Below are 7361 nucleotides of genomic sequence, written 5' to 3' on the forward strand. Positions count from 1 at the left end.
TTCTTTCTTTCTTTCTTTCTTTCTTTCTTTCTTTCTTTCTTTCTTTCAGAATATCACTAATTCACACTAGCCCTTGCTACTTTCACTGTACATTTGATACTTTCCACTTTCAGCTCAGCAATATTTTGTGTGTATGTATACACACATGCACACATTTATATACAGCATATAAACTCTAAAAAATATTTTTCAGAAAAAAAAAATAAAAATCTGTGTGTGTCAGAAGGCTCAAATATATTATTATTTTGGAACAGAGAATAGCAAGAGATGCACCATTTGCCATGGAGGAAAAATAACCCCAAACAGGACAAATGATTTTTCTTTGTGCCAGGGTGATTAAAAAATCACATATGGATTCCCACAGTCCTCTCACTATAACATTCAGAGATGTTTCTTACAGGAAAGTTCCAACTTTCTGAGAATTGGTACAACTACTGTGCCTGTTGGTACATTCTTCAAATAGTCAGAACTATAGGTAAGGATGGCCACAGATTTATAGCAGGGTGACCTAGCAAAGCCAGACACGCTTGTTTAGTAACCAGTATCTGTTAGAAGTCTAGAGTACATTGACTACACTATAACATTCAGAATTTGTGAGAAATTTGGTCAAGAATTCACCTGAGCAAATAAAATTTGTATGTTTGTAGGTGCAAATTGAACACAACTACAACATATTCAAAGCAAACACATTTCATGCAAGTCCCTGCCTATGTTCATATTCACCTTTTCAATTATACCACTTGGACAGAAGCCCTTGACCAGGCAACAAGTCTGAGTCATGCCCAGGAGAAAGCATGGACTGAGTTACTGCCTGTCCTGAGCCCAACATACCCTGTAGCCTGCTCTACAAATGGGCAGAGCTCACTCCCATGGTGTATACATGCCATGGTTCAGATCAGCTGCATCTGATGTCCTTCTAGAAATGCTTTGGAGCTTGCAAACTGCAAGGCATATAGGATTTGTGGGTCACCTGAAGTTGGATCATCCTATGACTGCATGTTTGCAACGCACTGTGATAGAGGTGTCCAGGGTCCATGGATGGGAATGCACATATCTGAGCCAGGGAATACACCAGGCTTTACCCTGTTGCATAAGCCAAGTCCTCATGGTGCTTTGTAAGGCCTGTTTCACATGCCTCGCTTCTCAAAGCCAACATGATACGCCAGCTTGGTAAAGTCAATGAAATCAGGGAGAGGTAAATCATTTAGTTCCTTACAGGAGACAATCATCAACTTGCAAGCTGGGCCTTTTTAGTCAGATATTTGGTAATGTATCCATAAGTTAGAATGGAGCCACTAGGCACTGCTGAGAAACATGTCATCTGCCTCAATTTGCTTGGAATTAAAGACAGTTCACAGAGCAAATGTAAGCTATTAATATCCTGTATTCATAAGGGTTACATTTCTTTGCTTTTTTTGTACTACTGAAAAACCCTACAATAATCTCCAGTCCTAATTCTACCAGATCCCTTTCTTCTAGTTTACAATAATGAAATATTACAATATCCTCGGGAAGTCAGAGGCACTGACAGAATGCACTCCAGCACTGCATGTTCTACCATACCACAGCACAATGGGATGCCATTACTGGGAACCAAGTGTATTCAATCTTGTTATGTCCTTCCAGAGCCAAATCCTGCTTGACTTACTCATGAAAAAATCCTATTGAATTCAGTGGGCATTTTGCCTGAAAGGGGAGCAGCAAAAAGCCCTCCCCCGTATTCTTCATGCATTTCTCTGAAGAGGGGTCCGATAATTCAAGATGCTGAGTGCCTGCTGGGTGGCACAGGACCATGTCTCTTCTCAGGAGAACTTGATGTATCCCTAGGAAAAATTAATCAGGTGATTGAAAAAATGTGATTTCTGATGAGCTTTGTCTTCTCAGTTTTGTTTTGTTAATCCATTACAGCCGAGCTTCAGCCAAATTCTTACATTTATAAACTGTTTTGATTCTTAGCAAGCTTTTTTTCTTGTCTTTTGATAAATAATACTAGTTGCTTGTGCAGAGCAACTAAAAGCAGCAGAGGATCATTTCCTTTTTTTCACACAAAAGTTGTGAGCTGCCAGGACGGTTTTCTTGACATACAAGTGTGCCTGAGTTACAGTCCTTCAGTCCCTAGTTTAAGAAGAGATTGTAGGCCAGACAAGGCAAGATATAGTTTAGGTGGGGAAACAAACAAACAAAAACTCTTTAAAAAGTATCAATAGCTGAAAAATATTCAGACTGGCCTGCTGAAAGTTCAGGGTATTTTCACTTTTTGCTGATTATTTAACCACTGTTCGTATGGCTTGTTTAATCATTTCTTATTCTGTTCTGAAAAAAAATACAAATGAATCCATTAATGAGTGTACTGTACCTTGATAATAATCCATCAGCCCTTGCCTTTTTAACCCCTGGATTTGGCCTGTTGAATACACATTGATTTTGTATGATAGAATAATTTATCAGATTTCTGGCAGAGCCCCAGAGATGTAGTTCCAGATTAGACTATGGACTTGATACACCTGAGTTAACAACTGATGACAATCCCTCGAGACCATTTGGATGTTTTCACATGTGGGTTTCAGTCATAAGATCATATCACTTATTTTTCCTCCCACCAGACTTAACCTAAATACTAAAATGGTAGATTTGCCACTTAGCTACACTTTCTTTAGCATATTTCTTTTGTGCTTTTACAATCATTCCCAAGCCTTTGGTACCTGTTGCTCACCCAAGAACCTAAACAGTAGCAACCAATCATAAATCCGTTTGTTTCCACAATCCCTATAAGAGTTTAAACAATGGAAATCCTCTGAGTTTCTCTCCTCCTTCAAAGTTTTTAATTGACCTCTGAGAAGGTTAATACACAGTCTGTGGACATATTTCAGTTTGCAGTTCATGTTACCTGAGAAATTGTGTGTGGTTCTTGACACCTAATGATCTCTCCCTCTCCCTGACCCTCCTTCCCCAACCCCCATTAAGACAGGATAAAATATATTGTTTTCAAGGCCCATCTTTGGTCAGAATTTTTTGTAACAGATCATTTTATTAGGCTGCAATGATGTGAGTTTGCCCTCTTTTGGGGCCATATATCCTCTAGCTGGTTCTGTGGAGGGTTGTGATGCATGTGTAGAGTCAATGGGAGTGCTCTGTTTAGAAGGTTAATGAATAAGTGATATTTCTCCTTCCTATTAATCTCTTCTGATGTTTGAGTGAATAGCTGCAGTAGCAATAATTTCTTAACATGAACTTATATAAAAGAGGTATGTATTCTGGCATTACACCTGCATGTTTATGAAGTACCCCAGTTTTACAGGAAATGTACTATTGTGAAAGCTATTCATAAGAATGGCAAATATGAGGAGGATGTTCTCTTCACTCAGATTCCTCAAATTCGTTCAGTTTCACTCTAATTTCACAAATAACAGAATAACAACTGACAAAGGCTTTTGTGTTGTTTTGTATCCCATTTTGCTTACTTAACACTAGGGAGGAGAGATATTTAAATCAGAATTGGGGAACAGGGTTTCAGGAACCTATGAAAAGGTTGGCATCCCATTTATTTAAGCTGTATCTGGATTATCTTTCTAAACTGAAGGTAGTACCACACATCACACTACTGAGAACAACTAGAGTTCTTATGGACTACTGGAAGTCACAGAAGATATCTGACTATTCATTAGAGAGTTATCGCAAACACAGATGAGCATGGTTACATTATGATTAGCCTTAACTGATAAGAGGACCAACTGATCATTGCATTTAGAATGACTAAAATACACTTGGCTGGCATGCTTATATAGCTAATAGGGAATTAAACTGCTGAAGCATTCAATAATACTCTTCCAACAAAAAATGTAGGTGTCACCATTGGACATGTTTACATAATTTTTCTTATGTTAGCCAGCTAGGACAGGAAGGTGTAGTGGTATGTGCTTTAACCCTGGCTGTGTTGCACTGTTCTTGCAAGGACAACTTCACTGGTGTTGCTGAATGGAAAAAAGGCAGGTATGCTGGAAAATATACCTTGATTTTACTGGGTAGACACTCCCTCACAAGCTTTGCAAGGTGGGTACTCTTTGCAGCAGTGCTATTTCCATAACCCTTTCTACAGCTCTCTCTAATATTCTGTACTTCTTGGTTCTAACTGACTTAACCAGCTCACTGAAATGAGGGAAACAAGTATATTTGCCTTCAGGTTTTTAAATCATTTATAGTAGCAATGCAGTTGTTGGTTGTGTATTGATACAGCTCTTAAATCTGCTTTAATTTAATAACACAACACCAGCTGTATGTACAGCTCTCCTGTTAAACAGTCAAGTAAATCCTAACCCCAGGTTGGTATTCTTAATTTTTACAAAGGGAGTAGTGAAATAATGTCTTTATATATATATATACATATGTATATACACACATAAATAAATATATACATATAACTGGTGAACTGTGACAGAGTTATTTTGCAATTTAACAAGTCTGCAAATTATTCTAATTTCCACTTTGGCATTACTCCTCACTGAGCTGATTTAACTAGCGTTAAGTACAAAACACTTTAGCAAGGTAAGGTTTGTATATTCACAAAGCTAGATTAATGCACAAGAGTAATTTCTGGCATTGGTTAAACATCTCTACTGCTGAACTTCGTGAAAGTAGGATTGATGAGTTGAACTATTAGGTGCTGAAGTGTAGAGCAAGAAGAGACAACGTCTTTCGTGTGATAATTGAAATCATTTCAATTCATTTCCTTCTTGGTTGGACAGAAACATGTTTTCAATAGTGAAGAAATCTTGAGGGAATCCATTGACCTAACCAGTCATATAATACAAGAAGTTAATGGACAAAAATGATATTAATCTTCAGTTTATAATAGCATTTTCTTTTCACAGAACCAAAACGCTACAAAGGCAAAGTGTATTATAAGAACAACTGCTACTCCGGTAGAGACGTGACCTTTGTTTTATGTGACAATTATTGGGTTGGTAGCAAAATAAAATGTAAAAAAAAATAACACAAATTTTTATGCTAAGATATTAAATTATAAATTATGAAAGTCTAAGGCACCAAGCAACTTGTAAGCAACAGTCCTGTCTCTTAGCAACGAGCCAGGGAAAGCAGCTTGTTGATACGAATAGAGCAGACAGGATTGTTTTGCAATGATTACCACCAAGGAACTAGGAACAACATTTTAACACCTGCCTCAGGGCACTTCTGCACCTAGCTATCCATCTCTCCAGCGGCCCACAAAGCCTGGGCTGTATGCCAAGAGGCTTCTGAGGCCTGCCTCCCTCCCAGAGCAGGCCTGGTGCAACAAAAAGGACCCCAGAGGAAAGATCAAAGAGGTGGAGTTCAGGTGTGTTGCACACTTGTGTCTGCTTCTATTCCTTTAAATGCCTTTTTGCAAACAATGTGTGATCTATTAGTGTAAATGTTTATTTTTTTCCCTCTCTCTCTGCCCCTTTAGTGCTGTCTAATCTAGAGTTAGCATTATGAATGAATGCAGACATGTATTTGATGTGAAGCCAACATTTTTTACTGTAGTTTTATTCTTAAATACTCAACATTAAGAGGTGGAGCAATGGTGCAATCAGGAGCACCTAGTTATTATTTCACCATTGTACTGGTTTCAGAAACCTACAAAGAAAACATTTCCAGATATAAAATGCAACAGCATCAGTCTTCTAAGTCCCTAGACTAACATTAGAGGTGGCTTGGTTTTCTCCCAGGTAGAATGTTATGATGGTAAAGGGAAGCAGCAGAAGAGAATAGTAAAAGTTAAGAAAAAAAAAAAAAAAAAAAAAAAAAAAAAAGTTGAAGTTAAATCCAGGCAGATGAGGTGAAAAAAAAACCTTAGGAGAAGAGTAAAAATGAGAAGACAAGAAGGAAAAGGCTATAAAATTCTGTAAAGGTAAGAATGGCATGGAAACAAAAGATAGAATGAGAAATGGGACAGCAGAGAAATAGGAAAGAGAAAGAAAATACCGACGACACACACAGCTTTGCTGTTAGCAGAAGTAATTTCCCTTCCAGAAAGGAGTGCAGGGGAAAACAGATAAAAGTAGAATTTAATTCTGATCTACTGGAAATCCATCACTGACTCATGAGACCTGGCAATTCTTCCAGTCCACTCTAAGCCCTAAGTGAGTTGGAGCACCGATCAAAGCCTACAGGCCAGCTTAGCCTATAACCCTATCTATTTTCACATTATACCTGAATTTATTAGGCAATGCAACTGTGCTAAGCACATTTCTATCATCACGTCTTTCCTGTTACTGGTGGAAGAAAGATACGCCAAACTTTTTTTTTTAAAAAAAATAAAAATAAAATAATAAAATAAACTTTGGACCAAACTGTACCCCATGCTTGCTAAGGATACCTGGAGGGGAGTTGCACTATGTTTATTTAGCATGAGGTATTGGTTTAGAGGCCAGACTCCTACTGCAGAAAGCCAGGCTTTTGTTATTTCTTTCTCTAATTCAGTATCCAGAACAGACTGATTTAAACTAAATTTGCTAAATATAACTACTGCCATTATTGCATAAACAAATGCATAGGTTGATCCACCTCAAGAAACTATTTGTTTTACCTGATGTAAAATCCAGAAGGAATTGGTCATTGTGTCTTACATGACGTTGAGGCTCACCAGGCAAAAGTGGGCTTTCTCCTTCACTTTTCTTTTGGGTGATTGAATATGAAGTCCAGCTCACTGCACATCCTTATGTGAGATAGTTTAACACAGTACCTCGAGGCTCTATGGTCCCAGAATGCAGTGCAGCTCACTGGCAGTAGTTCAGCTGAAGACTAAACATTTGGCTCAGTGACAGCAGAGCTGCCAAGAGTTGGCAACAAGAGACTCACAGGGAAGCAGCAGGCTGCTAAACCCTTTCACATTTTTAATTAGATCCACACACCCATGTCTTTGAGCTATCATAAATATACAGATGACATAGAGAGCATTATTTGGGGTAAGGAAAAAAAAAAAATGGAAGAAAAGAAAACTGTACTGTGCTATCTCTTACCTTATTAAAATAATTTACCTACAGCTAGTCTTTGGAACTGAGGCGGGGGTAAAGGGGGTTGTGACATTTAACTCAGATAAAAGTCTCTCCCTGACTACAGTTAAATTCGCCCTGCACATTGAAATTGCAGGGTCCTGAGATGACTGACACTCCTACTTGCAATAGCATCACCAGAAGAGGGCATTATTGGCAGTAACTCCAAGTGTGTAATTTCCCAGAAGAGCTATACATTCAAGCTCTAAGTATTCTTAAGTGTGTATCTTGCTATGTCGTTGTTAAAACTATTTGGTTTTGTTGTTGTTTGTGTGTGTGTGTGTTTTCCCCTGCTCTGTTGTTACTCTTTTCTAAGTACACATTGATATA

General features: G+C 38.1%; 1 long non-coding RNA gene across 1 annotated transcript in view; it reads right to left on the reverse strand.

The window, feature by feature from the left end:
• LOC118168468 overlaps positions 1-6703 on the reverse strand; it is a 122450-nt gene extending 115747 nt beyond the window's left edge. Inside the window, exon 1 of the long non-coding RNA XR_004751577.1 lies at positions 6566-6703. This is a non-coding gene — a long non-coding RNA (uncharacterized LOC118168468). The remainder of the gene's footprint in view (positions 1-6565) is intronic.
• Positions 6704-7361: the final 658 nt, after the last annotated feature.

The sequence above is a fragment of the Oxyura jamaicensis genome, chromosome 5 (genome assembly GCF_011077185.1).
Source record: "Oxyura jamaicensis isolate SHBP4307 breed ruddy duck chromosome 5, BPBGC_Ojam_1.0, whole genome shotgun sequence".
Classification (NCBI taxonomy): domain Eukaryota; kingdom Metazoa; phylum Chordata; class Aves; order Anseriformes; family Anatidae; genus Oxyura; species Oxyura jamaicensis.